Source organism: Sinohyriopsis cumingii, chromosome 7 (assembly GCF_028554795.1).
Source record: "Sinohyriopsis cumingii isolate HCF-2022 chromosome 7, ASM2855479v2, whole genome shotgun sequence".
NCBI lineage: Eukaryota > Metazoa > Mollusca > Bivalvia > Unionida > Unionidae > Sinohyriopsis > Sinohyriopsis cumingii.
Window position 1 is genome coordinate 50826201 of NC_142967.1, and position 21112 is coordinate 50847312.

Sequence of the window (21112 nt, forward strand, 5' to 3'; positions counted from 1 at the left end):
ATCTAGACAAATTCGTAGTTTTCCCGACTTGAGTTTTTCAAAACTACTAATGAACTGACCCATTCTGTTGGTTCATCTATTTTCCGTATTACATTTTTCCGTTACATCTCTTCCAAAGTTGATTTAAATGGTTCTCGTAAAGCTGTATTAACCGTCCTTGGAGGATTAAAGACAGATTTCACATTTTTGTCAATTGCAATGTGATATTATTATTTCAGGCATCCTGGACCTTTTATCACTCTAGGAAATTCTTTCACGTTATGATTGTCCTTATTCCTATGAACATTGCAAACTACTTGTATTAAGTGCAAGTCTTGAGGCCCAAGAATAGTCGATTGGTTTGTTTTTGTGATATAAAAATCAAATTCTTGATTCATGCAGTTTAATTTGCATTTGCCTTTGACAATTAGGTTGTCACCAGAATAGCTTATGAGACAGGTCTTATTTGGTTTTTCTTCAACGTTGTCAGTGTTCACTGTTTCAAAAATGTGATTTGGGATGATGTTTACTTGCGAGCCAGTATCAGTTTTATATTTGACATCAGTACCATGAATAGTCAGGGTGACGTAGCATTCTTTGTCATTGATTTAAGTGTTTGCTTTTGTCACTGTTCTTACAAAAGATGCTTCTTCCTCTTCACTTGAGTATTCTTGCATATCATCCACCCGTTTTGTCTTGCAGCATTTCAGAAAATGATACTGTTTTTGACACCTGCAGCAAGCGTTTCCATAGGTTGGACACCTACCTTTTGCATATAATTTGCCACATTTACCACAGCTGAATAATCTGGAGTCTGATTTCATCTATAACATTTCCGCCTTCTTTTGTTGTGCAATATTTTTCTCTTTTTTCTTCATTTTCACACCATTGACTTCTGATGCAGCTGCTTCATTTTGCATTCTTTGAATCTGCTTTTTGAATTCTTCATCTGCTCTGCAGATAGCCAGTGCTTTTTGCAATGTAAGTTGATCTTCTCGTAAAAGTCTTTCTTATAGTTTTTCAGAATTAGTCCCACAGACAATTCTATCTCTAATCATTTCATCCTGCAGATTTTAAAATTTGCAGTACTTTGCAATCAGTTTAAGTTCAGTTACATGCTGGTCAATGGTTTCATTCTTTTATTGGATTCTTGTATTGAATCTGTGAGTCTATACTGTAATGTTCTGCTTCGGACTGCAATAATCCTCAAACTTCTTGAAAGTGGATCAATTTTTTTCAGTTTCATTGGCCTCAAATGTAAATGTTTTGTAAATGTCTCTACCATCCTGACCAATAATATATAGGAAAGCACTGAATATTTCCTTGGCTTCTTTATCTGCAAGCGCAACATCTAAGAAAAACTGCATAGTCTGTTTCCACCTCCTCCAAGGTTCTGCTAGAAGGTGGGAATTGAAGTCCATTTCTGGTGGCCGATTCATTTTTTCCATAATGTCTTTGTCAACACATACACTTATGTATCCAAATTACAGTATTCGTATGGAGATATACGTCTTGATGGTATAAATCCAACTTATACGAAAATTTTCACTTCTGACACCATGTTATGTTTTGTTAAATAGCACAAAACAGGGATTGGTCTAACTACTTTAATGGCTAGATAACAACTGACTAAAACAGAGAAAACACACGCAAAGTAGTTTCTCACGCTAATGTTATCATAAGGCACATATGGTTACAACTGAGTGAGAGCCTGGAGCTGACCTTAGGTGACCTGTAAATGTCAGACCATTTGTAGCAAGAGAATGTGAATACCGTATATTACCAAACCACCAGCAGACGTGAATGATGTTAAGCATTTGCAAGAATCTTAAACAATCCCTTTACATGGAAGAATTTTCCGTTGCTGAGGAGATAAATGTGTGTTACCGTTAAATGGAAAGGACACAATCACTACAGAGCGTTGCACAAATCTGTTTAGACTCAGGTTTTTGATGAATTCCGGGTCATATTTAATCGTTCTGTAGTATGAACGAGCATTGTAAAATGTAGAATACTTCATGCGTATAATTACTGAGTCTTAACCTTCGCATGAATTGTGTTTGGATCCATCATTCGTGCCAATGGATCATCATGAATCATTTTAACATGTGTTTATAGGAATGTGACAATGTGATGTTGAATCATATCGACATCCAAGAAAGTCAACTTTGTAACTCCAACGCATCATGTTATTTTTTGGCAAGTGTCGGCTGACATGCATGTTCTTCATGTAAATTCGAATACATCCGGGTCATCGCTTTGGGTTTTGTCATGACGTATGCATGCTTTAAACGAATGGTAATTTGTTTTTCATTATAATACTTAATTTTGGACTTGGGAGGAGGATTTTATCGGACCTGCCACGAAAGATATACAAAATACTCTTGGTAAATAGCGTCAAAGAAGAATTTTAAGTGCGTGTAACTTGAGAAGAGAATTTTCTATATGTGTTATTTTAGTAACATGATTCACTTTTACGACATTTCCGCATTATCTGACTGCTCTGGTGGCCAAATGGTTAGAGCATCTGCCTCGAATGTGGGAGCTCGTGGGTTCGATCGTCGGCCGAGACATAACAAAGACTTACACAAATGGTACTAACAGCTGCCTCGCTTGGCGCTCAGCATTAAGAGGTTAGTGTTAAGACTGGTCGGGCTGACGTCAGGATAATGTGACTGGGTGGGACATCATGATACATGTCTGCGACATGATGCCTCTTATAAACTCGAATAAACAGTAACACAAGAAAGAGTGAAAACAACAAGCTTTGAAAAATATATAAGAATTTATTTCCCTATAAAATTATGTAAAAAATGAAAACAATATGAACTTATGGTTTTAAGAATAAAATCCAAAAATAAAATAATTAAAGAATAATCCACGAATACAATTTTAGTAGTCCTAATAATAAAATGTTCTAATGATTTCAAGATCGAGTCCCAACGAAAAATCCAAGATGGAAGACGATGACATATACTGTAATATGTATTTTTGAAGTCTACAGTTCTTTGTAGAAACAATAAATATCATTCCGGTTTTGGAAATCTGAATAAATTTTAATAAAAGCCGTCTTTATTCAGGAATTTCATATGAGCACACGTATTTTCTAGGAAAAAAGAATTAATCCTTTTGAATCCAAGTAATTTTAAATAATTCCAAACGACACAACACCTTCCAGTGTAAAGCCCAACTGAAAATATCTCTCCAACACAAAAGTTATATCGAATTCTAAAACGCAAAAGGGGCTTAACGTGATCATGTTCCAGAACCTCGTCGAAATTATTTACTTGTTAAAATTCACGTACACCCAGTGTGGCCCTGACGAAAACCAATCATTTTAATGTAAGAAATAAAATAAAAACAAGTGTTAACATTTTAAACCACGTAGTCTCATCATGACCTAGACAATAACCAATCATTTTATAATAAAAATAGAACTTATTTACGAGGAGCTACTAATTTTGAATCAAGGTCAGGATCCAGGCCAACACATGGTGTTTAGTAAAACGAACAATCAAGGTCAAACTATTTTCTGGAAAAAGTAACATCTCCAGTGAATACATTTACATTACAATAGCATGTAATAAAAAAAATGACAAACAAATAATTAAATTGAAATAAATATATATTAAATCAGATATAATTAAATCAAATATACATAACAAGCCCTTAGTGCTAGGCATCACTATAAACTGCCACACTGCAGATACAGTAGCCATATGAATGAAAAATAGTTAAAGCTACGTTAAAAATCCAAATCTCTCTCTCTCTCTCTCTCTCTCACACACACACACACACACACACACACACACACCGCATTATCTGTTATGCGGCACTATATTTTTGTTACTCTCTGGCCACCTGGCCTAATGGACATGGTCTGTGGCGAGCATGCATGAAATAAATTTGCCTAGTTTTTAAACATTTATTAGAAAACTATGTCATGTCATCAAATTGAGGCTTGAAGAAGAGTTTCGTATTTCTTAATACTCTATCCCCTAATCGTGCATTTGAATCAAGGTTCATAGTGGCAGCTATATAACAATCTATTAAAAACATTTTTAGTACCTCTGGCATCAGTACCAATCACAAGAAGTGTCTAACTTCTTCGGCGTCTGCATTTTTCTTCCGTACTAGATCTCCGTACGTTACGTTTCTCGATTGCTCTTGGCTTTAAAGTCCTATTGATTTTTGTTGAAGAGAAAATATAATATCTTATGCCACCAAGTACCATGTATATAAACTTTTATAAGCATTTCGATTTTATATTTGTGATCGTACAATATCTTTATAGATGTAAACACAACTGCAGGGCATTTAATCAGTCGATTGTTTGATATTCTCAGGCTAAAATATGTCAGCCTGTCGCTTGCCTTGGGTGTTTTTACAATTAAGCGTTTGAAGTTTCCGAGAAATGAAGAAGAAAAAAAACCCGCAACAACTAGTATGTCGGTTGTGAATGAAGCAAATTATGTCAATTGTATAAAGTTGGAACCTATACTAAACTGGAACACAACCTAAGGTGGTCATATAAAACGTTTTCTATCGGAAAGAACAGTCTGTACAAAAAAGCGCTGTTTATTCCACTCAAAGGAATATATATATATATATATATATATATATATATATATATATATATATATATATATATATATATATATATATATATATATATATATGACGGTTTGTCTGTTTTATTTGTTTGTCTTGTCTGTGTTTTATATTTGCCTTTGAAAAAGACTCATTAAGAGTCGAAAGCGCTTAGGCTAGCTAGATACTAGTTTTGCACTGTTCGTAGTCAGTTTATTACATTTATCTTAATCAGTCCCTGACAAACGTCATCCCTTGCTGGATCCAGTGCACTTGAAATGTTATTCGCCATACGATTTGTATTCTTTATATATATATATATATATATATATATATATATATATATATATATATATATATATATATATATATATATATATATATATATATATATATATATATATATATGTATATTGACTAAATAGAGATAAACAGTCTTATCAATAGCTTTATTATGTATAACGCACACTTATTAAAGATATAGAAAGAAAGAAAACCTAAAAATATACATCTTGATATTTTCTTGACAAATGTTAAATAGTTCAACGAACTCAATTTATATAATAAAAATTTATGGCGTGCATAATACTTACTATCAAGTATTTTATAAATAATTAATCATATTACATTGAGAATTAATTTATATGCACTTTCATTTTTAAAGAATTTTTAAATCTATTTTTATGATATTAGTTTATAATTTTACCAATTAAGTTATTGTGCAAAGTAGAATAATATAAAAATAATCTTATCTAATTGTAAACAGGGGACATAATTCATAAAAAAAATAAAAATAAAATAGAATAAATAAATAATAGGATTAATGAATGTCATATAGTGTTTTTGAATTTAGACCTTTGGGATATACCGTATCAAGCCGGTGACTCCAATAGGTTTCCTTTAGCAGACGTTCCATCTCAGAATCAGCTTTAACAATAGGTTGGAAGGAGAAATCTTGCAAGGTATGGGGAATTTTGTTAAAATGTGCGGCAACATGAGATGAAAATGACTGATCGATATAAGAGAGAGAGAGAGAGAGAGTATTCTTATTCTCTTTAGTCATTTTACTTCTGATACTAAGTCGAGTTAATTAAGAATGACGACGGTTATGACGTCATCTTGTCCAGGTCTGTTTGTAGGAAATTAGTTTATACGTATCCAGTTGACATTATATGAGTGGTGTCGCTTATTTCTGGAATAGCATGCACATTATGTTCTGCGACATTTAATATACATGTTTGACTCGGTGATTCTGTTTCACAAACATAGGAAGTTTATTTTCGCTTCAATTTGAGTGCAATGACTTTCGAGTACAGTATAGTCCCCCGATTTTGTTATGTTTTCCGTACACATAGTGCTCTCTGTGAATTTGGTGAAGAGGTTTAATTTTCAGTTGATGTTAAGAATATACAGCCGTATTAATGCGATTATTCACAAACATGAAACGGTGATTACATTATTCTACATAATTTTCAAGTTCAACTGAAATTCAAGATTCTACATTAGCGTTTTCACTGAACCTCTTTTATAAAAAATGTGACACAAATAAACCAACACATATTATGACACCATATGTGGTCTTGTTGATTTTTTCCTCTTCGGTCTCGTCAGCACATTTAGTGGAATCAATTGGGAGCGCATTATTCTATAAATAGATCCTTCCGCGTAAATACGTAGTTCCTTTCCTCTGACGCAACTGAAACAAGCAGCTTAAGCCATGTACGCATGATTAGATAGAGACGTGCTGCTATATTTGATGCAGTTGGTCTTAAAATAACTACTGATATCAGCGGAATTACCCGAAAAATCAATGTATCCAAGCAAATAATGACCAATCAGATGGTGACATGCAATCGACAATATGGCATCGGAGAGCGGTAATTAATATTGACTGGCGAGACATTCATCGCACGAGATACTTCGACGTAAAACTCTCAAGTCAGCAATTATAGTCGTATAAACGAGGGCTATGAAAATCAAGGGCATACTCACCGCTGAGGTCAATAAGATGGGTCAATACCTCTGGTGGGAGGCAAAAATAATTGGTAATGAAACAAAATGTAAGAAAACGAAGATTAAACTACAATCGCAAGATTCAAAATAATCTATACTTTCGTCATTCACTTGGGGTTAATTCGGAATAATTCGAACTATGAGAAAACATTACAAAATCCTTCATTTGCAAAACACTTGTTCATAAATCAAATTTTACAAAGATGTTCGTTCATGTTACCCATCAAACCTTTAAAGTGTCAAAGCGACGCTTCGCTTTCATATCGGGGCAAACTGTTATAAGCAAAAGAAATATTAATGAATTTGGACATCAGTTTGTTCAGTTTAGTAAAGGAACTTTTGAGAATCATTGGTAGGTCTTTTTTGCAAGAAAAATATAAACGCTTGCGCAAGCCCTATTTTGGCATTTATTAGACTTGAAAAGAATCTACTAATCACCAGACAACACATTTTTATCGTCATTTTAGCAATATCCCTGATATTTATTTATCCAATTATTTAGCAAAAGAACGATATTTTCCGACGTGTAAAGAACGAGTAACAATTCTCCAAGTGAATCCCTTAACTTGAAAATTTTGGTCATCCCTGCAAAACTTCAGAAAAAGCACCCTACCCCACCCACAATGTGAAAAGGATTTTCGGGCAACGTCTTTAATATCAACACCAGCCTACCCCCCCCCCCCCGCATCGCAAGTTACGTCAATGCTCAATAAAACCAGCAAAATAAAACAAATTCCTGCTCAGACAGAGAGGCTACGAAATGTTTGTGATGTCGCTAGATTTAGCTTTTAATTCAACTAAATCGCTACTAAAGAGCAATGGCTTCACATCGCAGGATGGCTCCGTTATCAAAACTGAAGTAAAATCTATAAAGCGTTCAATATTGGGGGTGTAAGTTATTTAATTAGCTTTACTGATGAGAAACCGAAGCGATACCAAAGCCGTAAATTATATAATCTGAAGATTTAAAAGCAGGTCGATTAATCAAGAATGCAGCGGAGTATTTGGAAGTGAAAACTTAATTATGGCCACATTATTTATCGAAAGTTTCTGCCTAATAATTTTCCAAGATTTTTGTGACTTGACCATTAAACTAAAAATGTATTCGCTCGGAAATATGATAAATTCATGCCTCCGAATAAAGTTGCTAAATGAAAAAAAACTAAGTATATGAATGGAGAACAATTCATCGCTAATTACTGACCTTCGACCTTGTTGCTTGTAATGTTTTAATTAGCTAAAGGTACCGTCATTAATATAAACGTCAATTGTTGACATTAAGCGCACATCAGTCTAAAGCTATACAAAAAATTAATGAAAACATTCATCCGAAAGCCATGATAAAAACATGACAGCACTTGATAACAGTCATGATGCGTCCTGAGTCCGATACCATTTTTCATCGGAGGAGACGGATGTACGTCATGAAGATATTGCTGGTTCATTTTCATGAATATGAAAATACGGACACATAAGAAATGGTTTTCTTTTTTTCAAAATATTCCAAAGCTGCTTGCTACAAGAATCATATGACGATGTGTGTTTTAGTTTGTCCCTCCATAAATCCTTCAAAGATCATGAACGTATTGTTTATTTTTCTCTACGCGCTTGGTCATGTATTCCACTCACACACCTGACACCTGCAAAGGTAAATGACCTTCAATCCATGCTGAATGATTTCCTTCAGATAATACGATTTTCTCCATCTCACTGGTGACTTCAAAACACTCAGACATGCACTAAATTCCATAAGCACAATCAAAACCTGAATTATAAGTTATTCGCAACCTATTCTTATCCTTGAAGAGAGATAAGCGAAGTCGTTTTACGAAAAGTTACTAAGTTATATACGAAAGGAAGTGATTCACAGTAATCCTGTAATGACGTAAACGTCGGTGTCTTAACACTGTGTGTGTGTGTGTGTGTGTGTGAGAGAGAGAGAGAGAGAGAGAGAGAGAGAGAGAGAGAGAGAGAGAAACAAACATGAGTTTTACGTTTCTTGCATAATCTCTACTGCATGGGATACTTTGGTTTTAAAAAATTAAAATGTGTTATACATGATAACAAACTAATAAAATCCAAATAGTTGGCGCGTTCTGTGCATTACTCACAGGGGCCCCGAGTGGCCGAGTGGTCTAAAGCGCTCACTGTTACGGATCACTGCCATCACACTTCTGTCTGCGTCGGTTCGAGTCTCGGATTCGGCTAATGCGGTTATGTCAGAAAGCTTGCCAGTAGCTTCTTGTGGGTCGGTGGTTCTTTCCGGGTTTATTCTGGGTTCTTCCTCCACCATTAATACTGGCCGCCATATATAGCTGAAAAATGGCGTTAAACCCTACAACAGCATTACTCACACATATTTTTCATTTCCTGTAATGATTAAAAAAAGAAAAATTAAAACTCAAGAAAACAGTTATATTAAAACGTTGGAGCACTATAATTTACGTCATCATTTTGTATTAGTAGACGAATTGTCCTGGCAATTGCCGCCAAAACAAGCCTTCTGGGTGAATATTTTTCAGTACAAATTCGAGGACCAGTTCGTTATATGATTAAAACCAATCAATAACTTAAAAACGTTATTTGGTACCACCGTCAATGAAATATAAACCAACTAGTAATATAAAATTGTTATTTTAACACCGTCAATTAAATATAAACAAACTAGCAATATAAAGGTGTTTTTAACACCTTCAATGAAATATAAACCAGCGAATAATGTAAAAGTGTTATTTTAACACCTTCAATGAAATATAAACCAACTAGTAATATAATGTAGTTATTTGGTACCAACGTCAATGAAATATAAACCAGCTAGTGATATAAAGGTGCTATTTTACACCTTCAGTGAAATATAAACCCCATCCATCGTAAATTCTCGATGAGTGAATCTCATCGAGGATAAATTTGTTTATGACGTAGCTTCTTTGTGGTCACTTTAATAGAACTGTAGTCCGAGTTTCCCCAATTCTTGTCACCTCAATTTTGATATTTGGACATTTATGTTCGGGTGTAGGGCCAGAGTCCATTCCCTATCGAAAAGTTGGAATTCGACGACACCATTTGGTGTCGACATGGGGTAGCCGCTTAATAACCGGCCCAGCAAATTTGAATGACCTTTCGTCGAGATATACCTGCATGAAATCGATAGGAATATGATTTATTTTCTCAGAAATTGCGATCATCAGACCAAATGGTGTCGGCGAATTCCAACTTTTCGATAAGGAATGGACTGTATCTCTGCACCCCAACATAAATATAAAAATATCAAAATTGGGGTGACAAGGGGCAGAGGAGACTCGAACTAATATAACTGGTGCGTTGCTTTTCATTTACAGTTTTGATGGCGAAAATGGAAGCACTTATTTTTGCGATTCTCAAAGGCACATTAATTCTTGAAAGGAATCATGCGTAATCGTTCTTGGAAAACATTATTTTCACTTTCAGTTCGTAAATCTGTTTTAGGTACAAAATCAGCTCTTGATTATACAATTAATAAGAACGTATATCCTTCCAGCGGCAGTTCTATCTCTTATGTGATGATTTCCTTTTCTTCTCGATGAAATTGAAACTGAGATGGTGATTGTTAATACCACAGTCCTCGATCTTTTTCGCATTCGTCTCTCTACCGCTTAAATCGGCATATCATCAAAGATATCTTCTAAAACCTGAAATAGCGAGAAGCTGTTTACTCTGTCTTCAGCATCTCCTGAAGCCATGTTCTCTGTAAACAAGATTAGTCCTTCGTGACATTGGTGGCAATACTACATGCAAAGGTTTGGCTACAAAACTTACTCGAAATTCAGTAAAGAAAGTATCATAGTACTAATAATGTTAAAATGAACAGGAGTTGGTTTTACTACTACTACCACTACTAAAGTGTTGTTCGGCTACTGGGTTTTTATTCCCGGCTGCTCCCCCTTGCCCACACTGCTGGGTGGGACATCATGCTGTGTCTGCGGCATGATGCCCCAGTGCTAGACATCACTATAAACTGCCACACTGCAGACATCGTAATTCTTTTAAAGCTACGCTACAAATCCATATCACACACACACACACACACACACACACACACACACACTATTTTTCTCACAGTCACGCAAAGAGCCCATATCATTCGTTTCTACGCTACATGTTCCTCCATCAAATGATATGAACAATACATTATTACTATATACCACCATTGATAAGCTGAAAGGTTAATATTCGAAAAAGTGTTGACGAACGATTGATACAGTTATTTTGGTTTAAGAAACCACAATAACGATACCGGTAAAAGCCATAAAACTTCACATTAATCCTGATATTCGCGTATTCGCGTATTCCACTCTCTTTGTCACGTGACAAAAAAAGCAGTTGGTTTGTATCACGTGATTACCGTATTGACACGTACGCTCCCCTAGAAGAATGGGGTTTTCTCCAGGTTGCTGCGACAGCGACACGTTTCTGGTCGTTGCTCTTGGAATAAATATGTTGAGAATTATTTGTCCTTTACGTTTTCTTACAAAGCGTAAGTGACATTCGTTTAATATTTTCGAATGTTTTGTTCAGCAACATTGGAAAGGAGTTTAATGTTGTTTTCACGTGACTATCGGATATCTGATTTCCTGGATATGTAGGTTGCTAAATTATATAGTCATGTGACTAGCAATGTAAATGACTAGTACAGGGTCAAATTTCATCAGCGCTTTAGTTTCATCTCGTTTGTCAGCGGATTAGAGATAAAATACTTGCAACTTCTGTGAAAATGAATCTTCTAAATCGGAACTAAATTAAGCAACAGATGCAAAATGCTCAGCCGTTGTGAAAATATGCCTGAAAACATGATAGGCATAAATGAAGTCTAATTCCAAATTGGGATAATTTTATTAAAATCATTAAAAAAAGCGGCTTGTTTTGCGTGATTTCGAAGTGCTGCGTCTGAACTAAGACTGTTTGTACCTGTTTTTGATCTTCGTATTTGTAACAATTTCTTACCTGAAAGAATATTTAGTTTGTAATTTAAAAAGATCGTGCAAGTATGGAGGGCTAATACCATTGAAATTATTGGAGAGTACACAAATCTGATTTTCTTAGCAGGTCCTCATTTGTTCTATTGCTGTTTTGATATCCTAAGCTGTGATATCTGACCACAGGGGCTCTCACCATTGCTTACAATTTACCTGTCATGATGTACTATATAATAACTACAAGGGAGGACACTTTTCTCCTTTCTCGCGCGACCTATTTAAGAATAAACGTTGAATTGTCAAGCTACATTTCTCGTAGCGTAATAAATTTGGGACCGATGTTTAGCTCAAGCATTCGACTTTGTATGTGTAACCGAAGTTTGGCTTACTATCATACCTTTTATGAATGCCAGACCATTTTCCCACGCTACTGATCGACATGGCCCGCTTAATATGCAAGTGTTATCCATCTGAATGGAATACTGTCTTCTCATTGGCTAAAAGAAAATGACGTCTTGCGTTTGTTTATAATTTATTCTCAGTTGGCCAATGAGAAGGCAATAATCCATTCAGCGCATTATTCTTGCATGTTAAGCGGGCGTGATCATGGCAGTCTATTCAGTCGGAGCGTTTGTCACGCACCTCTGATACTGTCAATAGGATGGGTTCCGTATAGTGTAGTCAGTTTGGTATAGAAGAGTAAGCGGTATACAGAGATAATGACCGAAATCAAATAATAATAATAATAATAATAATGACTTTGTATAGCGCCTAATCTTTAGAAGCTCTAAGCGCTTTACAACATTAGACAACACCTATAACATAAAAAAAACATATATAACTATATTATTATAAAAAACAAACACCATGAAATTAGAAAACATAAAAGTCATGCTGAAAATATTTAAGGTAGGAAACATTATTAGGTCTTTAAGTTTGTTCTTGCAGTCGAAATAAGTGAGTTTTGAGAGCCCTCTTGAATGTGATCACTGTGTCTTTGTGTCTAAGTTCAGTGGGCAATTCATTCCACGTTGCTGGGCCTTGGTATGCAAAAGAACGCTGTCCATATGACTTTGTTTTCATAGTGGGAATAATGAGTATACGATTGTCAGAAGAGGAGCGTAAGTATCTTGCTGGTGTGTACACATGGGTGAGATCGGAAAGGTATGTTGGACTAGAGTCCGACAGTGAAATGTAGCACAGAGAACAATTTTGTGTTTGATTCTGGATTGAATGGATAGCCAGTATAGGATACGAGCAGCGGGGAGGTGTGCTCTGATCGTGGTACTCTAAGTATGAACCGAGCAGCTGTGTTTTGAACTTTAAGAAGTTTCTGGAGTAGATATTGAGATGAACCAGACAGAATTGAGTTACAATAGTCCAGTCTTGAAGGTACTAATGAACACACAAGTGTTTTAGTGGCATCAACTGAAATATATTTGCGAACTGAGCTGATGCGTCTCAGCTCAAGATATGCAGCCTTGTTCATGATATGTTGGTGCAATGTGAGAGTACTGTCCAGAGTAACACCTAGGTTTTGCACTGATTGTGTGAACTTAATGTTGGCATTGCTGATATTTATTGTTTGAGGTAAATGATGTGAATGAGAAAGTCTTTGTGTTGTGATCAGAATGACCTCAGTTTTATCATCATTTTGCTACATGTCATCCATGATTTCACATCAGAAATGCACCTCTCTACACCTTGGATGGTAGCATCAACTTCAGTTGGGTGGCTAGATTTGTATATTTGGGTGTCATCAGCGTACAATTGGTGAGACACTGGATGATGATCTATGACACTTGAGAGCGGCTGAGTGTACAGAATGAAGAGAACAGGTCCAACAAAACCCCCCTGTGGAACACCACAACATAGATCAACTGGGCAAGAAACCCCCCCTGTGGAACACCACAACATAGATCAACTGGGCTGGAGTGTATTCCATTTGCAGACACAATTTGTGTCCTGTTGACCAAGTAGGAATTGAACCACAGTAAGGCTGTATCATGAATGCCAAATACATGCTGGAGAAGGTGAAGTAATATATCATGGTCTATTGTGTCAAATGCTGCAGACAAATCAAGGAGGGTGAGGACTGTAATCTTTCCGCTATCCAAAGCAGACAGAATGTCATTAACTACTTTTAGAAGAGTGGTTTCAGTACTGTGGTAAGGGCGATATGCAGATTGTACATTGCTAAAAAGACTGTTTGAATTTAGATGAGATACAAGCTGGGATAGAACAACCTTTTCTAAGATTTTTTATATGAATGGGAGATTAGAAACTGGGCGGTAGTTCTTTAGATCGTTATGGTCTAGTGTTGGTTTCTTCAGCAGAGGCTTTACAATGGCAGTTTTGAAAAATGATGGGAATTCCCCAGATGAGAGAGCGTTATTAATAACATCAGTTAGTGAAGGCAATACTGGATCTAAGCATTCAAGCAGCAGTGATGTTGGAATTGGATCAAGTTCACATGACTTTGGTGCACTCTTCATCAGGACTGTACTTACAAAATCCATAGAGACAGGATCAAATGCTGCTAATTGTTACCGCTTAAATTCTGTATTCCAACTGTATGGTGACGACGCGTCAATTGAAATTGTGGTGTCAAGCTTATCGCTGATGGTTTGTACTTTGTCACGGAAGAAATCTGCAAATATGTCTGGAAGGACGACTGGAGAGAAGGTAGTTGGAAGTGGTGTTGATTTGTTCCTTGACATTAGCTTGTTAGTAATCTCGAAGAGCTCTTTGCAGCTGGAACTTTCCATGATCTTAGTAGTGTAGTGGGCTGATTTCGCTGCATGGACTATATTTGTGATATTCTTCTTAGCGACTTCATAGATTTGCTTATGAATATTGAGTCTGGTGGAAAGCCAGAGCCTCTCAGCTTTACGGCGGTCTCTTTTAGCAGTGCGAAGCTGGTCCCTAACACTGCTATACCATGGAGAACACTTTTGAATTGATACTCTGCACTTGGTAGCTGGGGCATGTTTGTCAAGCAATCGAGTTGTTCTGCGGTAGGATGTAAGCAAGTTGTTAGGTTAGCTTAGATGTCGTGCATTAGTTTGGTTCTATTTATCATATGGAGGTTTCTCTTAGTAGCAGATAAAGGTAGATGGTTAGGGACTGATACGTCAAGATGGCATATAATGCAGAGGTGATCTGATGCAAGGTCATGGGATACCAGGGAGGACCGTAGAATGTTATCATCAGGTCAGTGAAGTATCCAGTCTAAAATGTGACCATGTTTATGAGTGGGTTGGTTAACTGATTGTTTGAGGTTGAAAACATTAATGGAATCTATGAGTTTTTATGTATTTGAGTTTCCGGGACAGTCAAAGTGAAAGTTGAAATCTCCAAGAATAATCAGGTTGTCACCTATCGCATTTCCATAGTCCAGGAGATTCGGAAACTGCTCCAAAAAGAGAGAGTTAGCCAGCTTGTTTTTTCTACTAGGAGGAGGGCGGTATAGGCAGAAAAAATGGACTGACCTTTGCTCCAGTGTGAGTGTGGTTTGGACTAATTCAAACGATGTATGGTCGAAATTGAATGTTGTGGTGTGGTTAAGGCGTTTCATCATGGAATTCTTTGTGATGACAGCAATTCCACCTCCGCGAGAATTACGGGGGGAACGACTTGATGGAGTAACCACTGGGTGTTAGATCTGCACACATGGGTTCATCGCCTGATGAGTAGAAAACAAGGACAGATGGAAAAGCGATCTCACACTATAAATCACAGGATGCAATAGGCTATAACTTGGTCGAGAGGAAGAAGAGTGATTGGGAAAATATTATCATTTGAATATTGAATTGTATTAAATTGTTATTCCTTTGAATTTCACCTTTGTTTTCTCAATAACTTAGCTGTTGGCATTGCTGACTGGGGCTTGGAGCTTTACCTCTCTCTCTCTATCACTAATTTCACTTCCTACAACATCGAGCCTGGGTGGGACTTCCATAGTAATTTAAATAATATATTGGGAGCACCCCACCCCAACCCTACCAAACACCACAATATATATAGGAGAAATATGAGTCCTGGAGCGCTCGCAGTATTATTTTCTAGGTGTGATGTGTGATGAGGGGGCAAACATGTTGTGGTCAGCTATTACGTTTTACGGATACGGGTCGAAGCATGTTTAGAGGTGAAATTCGGGGGGGGGGGGTTGGGGGTTGGTATGTACTTGCCCGCCTCCTTGCCCTGTGCGCGGGAGACTATGTTTGAGTGGGAGGTCCAGTAAACACAAAACACACTCAACGAACGAAAATATATTTAGTTCACCTGAAACATTACGTAAAGTTCAGACAGAAAACTAGTCCACTCCTGAAGGACTCACTGTACTAATTCGATTCCCAAGGGAAACCTATGCAAACACAATGATATTAAAAAATTCAATTGCTTTAAATTTCTGAGTGCTCATGCTCAAACTTATATTTATCGGTAAAGTGCATCCTGTATGACAGCTTCTGTGCAGAGAAAACTATATGAGCCGCAACATTTTCTGTGTGTGTCTGTGTGTGTTTGAAACACATGTGCTTTTTAATTGCTCAACAAAATGTTAGGCGCTGATTTCAGTAAAGAGTGTTTTGAGCTCAGTATGTTAAAATACTGAAATTCCATCAATAAAACAATGCCTCGGTTTGTCTTCAGCTGCAACTAGGATGCTCTCAAAAGATTCTTTTAACTAAAATCAACCTTTCAATATCAACCAATCCTGGCCAGCCAAACCATTATATACGCTATTTTATGTTCACTCATGTCCAGACTGGTCCTCATATTTTCCATACCATTAGTACCGTGAGTTAAGAAAATCGCAGGATGATTCGCAGTCTTACAAATGACTTACACTCACATACGCTAGTAAATAACTAAAACATGACATGTTTTTTTGTGTTTGTTTAATCCAAAATTTCCCGACAATTGGATTTGGACCAAATAAGTTTCGCAACATCCCATTTGGCATACGTGACATGTGTCAAACATTTGATTAAAACAACATAAATATTATGGCATTGTTCACCACCTGATCCAACCGTTTTGTTACAAATGATAAATTTTTGAATTTTTCTTTTTTGTGTCATGGATAGTGTGTGTGTGTGTGTGATTTGGATTTTTAACGTAGCTTTAACAATTTTTCAGTTCTATTGCTACTGTGTCTACAGTGTGAGAGTTTATAGTGATATCTAGCACTAGGACATCATGCCGCAAACATGTAGCGTGAAGACCCACCAAGTCACATTATCCTGACACCAGGCAGACCAGTCCTAACAATGACCTCATAAAGATGAATGCCTAGAGAGGCATCTGTTAGTACCATTTTTATAAGTCCATGTTATGACTCGGCCGGGGTTCGAACTCGAGACCTCCCGCATCAGAGGCGGACGCGCTAACCACTAGGCGACCGGAGAAGTCATCGTGAATAATGAAAACATCCTGTTAATATCATTAAAGTCGTAATTTCCAAACATTATTTACTAACAGAAACTACCGACGTACCGGTACAGTGAAAAGTATCGTGGTACGTACCAGTAGAAAAATACCGCGGTAATAGGTACACCGATAATACCGCACGCCTCTACCGCTCGAGATACCTATTTCAGGGTTTGCAGCTTTAGTACTACAAATGATTGAGCAATAGGAACGTCGCTCGACCATTTGCATTAAGTGGAGAAATAACGTTGGGTTTAATTCTTGACTTGACGGAAAAGACTGAGAATTGTTGCGACTGATGCGTAATCTGCCGTTAACAATATACGTAGATAGCTGTGCGTATTATATATGCTTTATTTTTGATTGAACGTTTTGTACTTGAGGCTCCATTGAGTGCTCTATGCACGACTTCGCTTCTGAAATGCCGAGAACCAAGAATATAGTCGGATACTAACGCCTTACATTTGTCCAGACATTAAAACATGACCTTTGGGAAATTAATGATACTATCTCCCTTCTTGATGCCACTTGGAGAGCTTATTCTTCGTTCCAAAGTTCAATACAGGAGATAATCTGTTCCATATACATGCTCATACTAACAGATACAAATACAAATCATATCGAAGTTATTGCGTTAAATGTGTTGCAAAACAGTTCAAAATGACATGTGTTTTTGCTAAGGAGCTGTTGTTGTTTTTAATCGCACTGATACTTACGAAGCAACGCTGTCCATGCATCCGCGCTTCGTAGATAGAATGAAGCTTGAACGAAATGACAGAATAACAACTTTAAGAAAAGCAGGGTTATCACAGGAATAAAAGTTATATAGCCAGTTAAGAACATCAACTAAAATTTAAACACTACACAGAACACTGAAACACTTACATATAGGTGAAATGAAGGTTCAATAGATACAAACCAGCGTTGACCATTTAACTTGTACATCTGACCAATCCTGTATCACAATTTCCTTCTTAACCTAAAGTCGTCTGCGTTCGTAAACTGATAGCTCGTTTTACCTTTGCCTGTTTCACGTCAAACAACTGTATGAGGCGCTAGACAGTGCGTTAAGCATTGGCTAAGGTAAATTAAATTTCAAGATGAAAACGAACCTTTTTATACTGTCACAGTAAACAATCAGTTTGGAATAAAAATTTAAGTTCAAACTAGTTTCATAATAGACGCCTATTTTTGTTGGTCATGTAGATTATGACGCATTAATCTCCCATCTTACCAACATTAAACGGATGGGATCAAAATGCATCAACTAAAACTGATCCTTGATGGCGCAAACGTCTGTGCAAGCCAGCCATGATTAATATGCACCATCTGCTGCCTACCCAGTGGCGTAAATTTACGTTTTGCCCCATCCCCAAAAAATTCAGAAAATAACTATGTGGATAGCTGAGAATCTCTGCTCTCCTTCCCCCAGGTGCAACCACTGCTCCTTTCTCGCGAGTGGTCGCCTCTGAACCTCGACTCTTAACGAAACTGAACTCGATGTCGTAATAAGCTTTATTTGGATAAATTGATGCAGCCCAGAATTTTGGATTTTACATTATTTAATCGACAGCATTAACGGATATGACCAATGTGATTAAAGTTAGATCTCCAATGTCGAGTTCTCCTTCCACATGCTCGCTAGTCCGAGTTTCCTCTGCTCTGACCCTTGCCACCCCATTTTTGATATTTGTTTTTTTTTCTGTTGGTTCAATAGGTACAAACCCACCAAAAAAAAAAAATCAAAAATGGGGTGACAAGAGTCAGAGGAAACTCGGACTACATCCTCGCATGCAACACATGCCGATTCATAGCTGAAACGAAGCGTGTATGATACAATCTAATTGTCAGCATCCTAGTGACGCAGAGAAAGCCTTAAATAGATCATTCTCCTCCAGCTTTTATGAGCGTTGTGTGAATAAACACGTTAGACCTAAGCCTCTCCCCCAAAGCCCTCACGTAACACGTGTTGATACAGTTGAAACGTGCATGATATAACTGTCAGCATCCTCGTGACGTAGAGAAGGCCTTACTTGTACTGTTGACAAATATGTCATTCTCCTCCAGCTGTGAGAGCTGTGCGAATATAAGCACATTAAGTCTAATTATGGTTTTATATGTATATTTTCGTGAACTAGTTTGACTCCCTCAACCGACGTCATCCAAAAAATCGATAAACTTAATTCTGCCACTCCTCTAGGCATACCGTACTTACTGTAAAACTCCTGTAACAATGACCAGACAATGCGTCTTACCTAGAGTGTTAGATGAATCATTTTCTGGTACGCATTTGGTTTAATGATGATTTACAGCAGCAGATTCGCCTAACCGCGTTAGGCATTAAGAAAATATTATTATTATTATTATTATTATTATTATTATTATTGTTGTTGTTGTTGCTGTTGTTATTAGTATTATTATTAAAATTATTATTATTGTTTTTTTTTTGTTATACGGGTAAATATTTCTACAAAGGTAAAATCAAATGACTGCACATTTTCTTCGATATTGGTATGGATGGATGGATTAGTGGATGGGTGGATGTGTAGACGGTAGAGATGGGCAAACACATACTCACACACACATCTATCTATCTATCTATCTATCTATCTATCTATCTATCTATATATATATAAATCAATAAAATGTAATATCAGTCGTAACTTTAAAAAAAAGGAACTAAACGTCGTAACAAATTAACGGAAATATGCAACCAAACATGCACATTTGAAGCCCATAGGTACCAACGTCCTGCAATACAGATTATTTGGCTGAAAAAGTATAATTTAAAAGCTAAAATTATACAGTTTTGTGCTCCTCCTGTGAAGTTTTCATTTAGAAATATATTGAGTAAAATATACTTGTTTTCCGTCCATTAATATGATGCCATTCGCATCTGCTTCGTATTCTAAACGATCTAACCAGATGAGTTTCTTTAAAACAAAATGCTATGTAAACACCATATGTAACAGATGCATGTATGTCATGTTCATTTCTGATGACGATGATGATGACGACGACGACGACGACGATGATGATGATAATAATAATAATAATAATAATAATAAGGTGACGCGATGGGTTTGTTATGCCGTCACTGTGGTAGGTGTGTTATGGTTGGGTGGGGTGCTCCCAATATTTTTTTAAACAATTATTATAGAAGTCCCACCCAGGATCGATTTTGGTTAGAAGTTAAATTAGTGAAAGATGAATGTAAGACTCCGAGACCCAGTCAGCAATGCCGACGGTTAAATGACTGCATATACAAAAAAGTTAAATTTAACGAATACCAATTTAATGACAATTCAATAATCAAATGATTAAAATCTCCCAAGTACTCTCCTTCCGCTCGACCATGTGAACGAATATTGCCTCATTTGATTAGTAGTGTGAGATAGCTTTCCACCTGTCATTGTATTCTACTCAGCTGTGTATTCTTCTCTCCCATTCCTCAAATTCCTTCTCTTCCTCCAGACTTTATCCAAATTCCTTCTCCTCCTCGACTTCTGTGTCCTCCTACTTCTTCTCCACTCCTTTTCCACCTCCTCCTGGACTCTCTACACCGACTAGACTTGCCGACTCCGACCGCTAGTCTAGTCTCACTTACGTCTCCCCTTTTAGAGACTCAGGACTTAACTGAACCAGAGGTTCTGTCCCCAAAAACCTTCCTTTACGAAGCTTTGTCTTTCCTTAGAATCTCCGAAGTTTTACCGCCAAATTAAGAGTGGCTTCCTCAGAGTAACTCTGTATTGCTCAGCAATAATAATAATAATAATAATAATAGGCGAGACTAAATTTTCGCTTAGAAGTTATAATTCGGATCGAAAATGTTATCACACCCTCCGTCTCAATTCAAATTGGACATCACTTTGACCCGGTCCAATCAAACTTAGCGGACAATGTCCTTCTAGCAGTCTGTCCACGTGGGGAGTTATTTAGAACAAGCCCCGTTTCCACCTCGCTGTTCCTCTGATTTTAGGACAAAGCTGTAACACATAGGACGGAAGTCGCTCGATCTAAAGCTTTTGATGGTCCAAGATGCTGGATCTTTTCACTGGTCACGGTAACCTTGTGTAAGAGATTAACTCTAGCATGCGGTTCTGTTCAGACATGAAACAATGACTTGTAATAATACCTTAGTTTAT

At 36.9% G+C, this 21112-nt stretch overlaps 1 long non-coding RNA gene across 1 annotated transcript; it reads right to left on the reverse strand.

The window, feature by feature from the left end:
• Nucleotides 1–5306: 5306 nt before the first annotated feature.
• Nucleotides 5307–18034, reverse strand: LOC149795210 (uncharacterized). The gene is made up of 4 exons (XR_016422095.1): nt 17853–18034; nt 15026–15219; nt 8694–8897; nt 5307–8222 (listed from the first exon to the last, which is right to left on the reverse strand). It is a non-coding gene; the product is annotated as an uncharacterized LOC149795210 (long non-coding RNA).
• Between the last annotated feature and the right edge of the window lie 3078 nt (nt 18035–21112).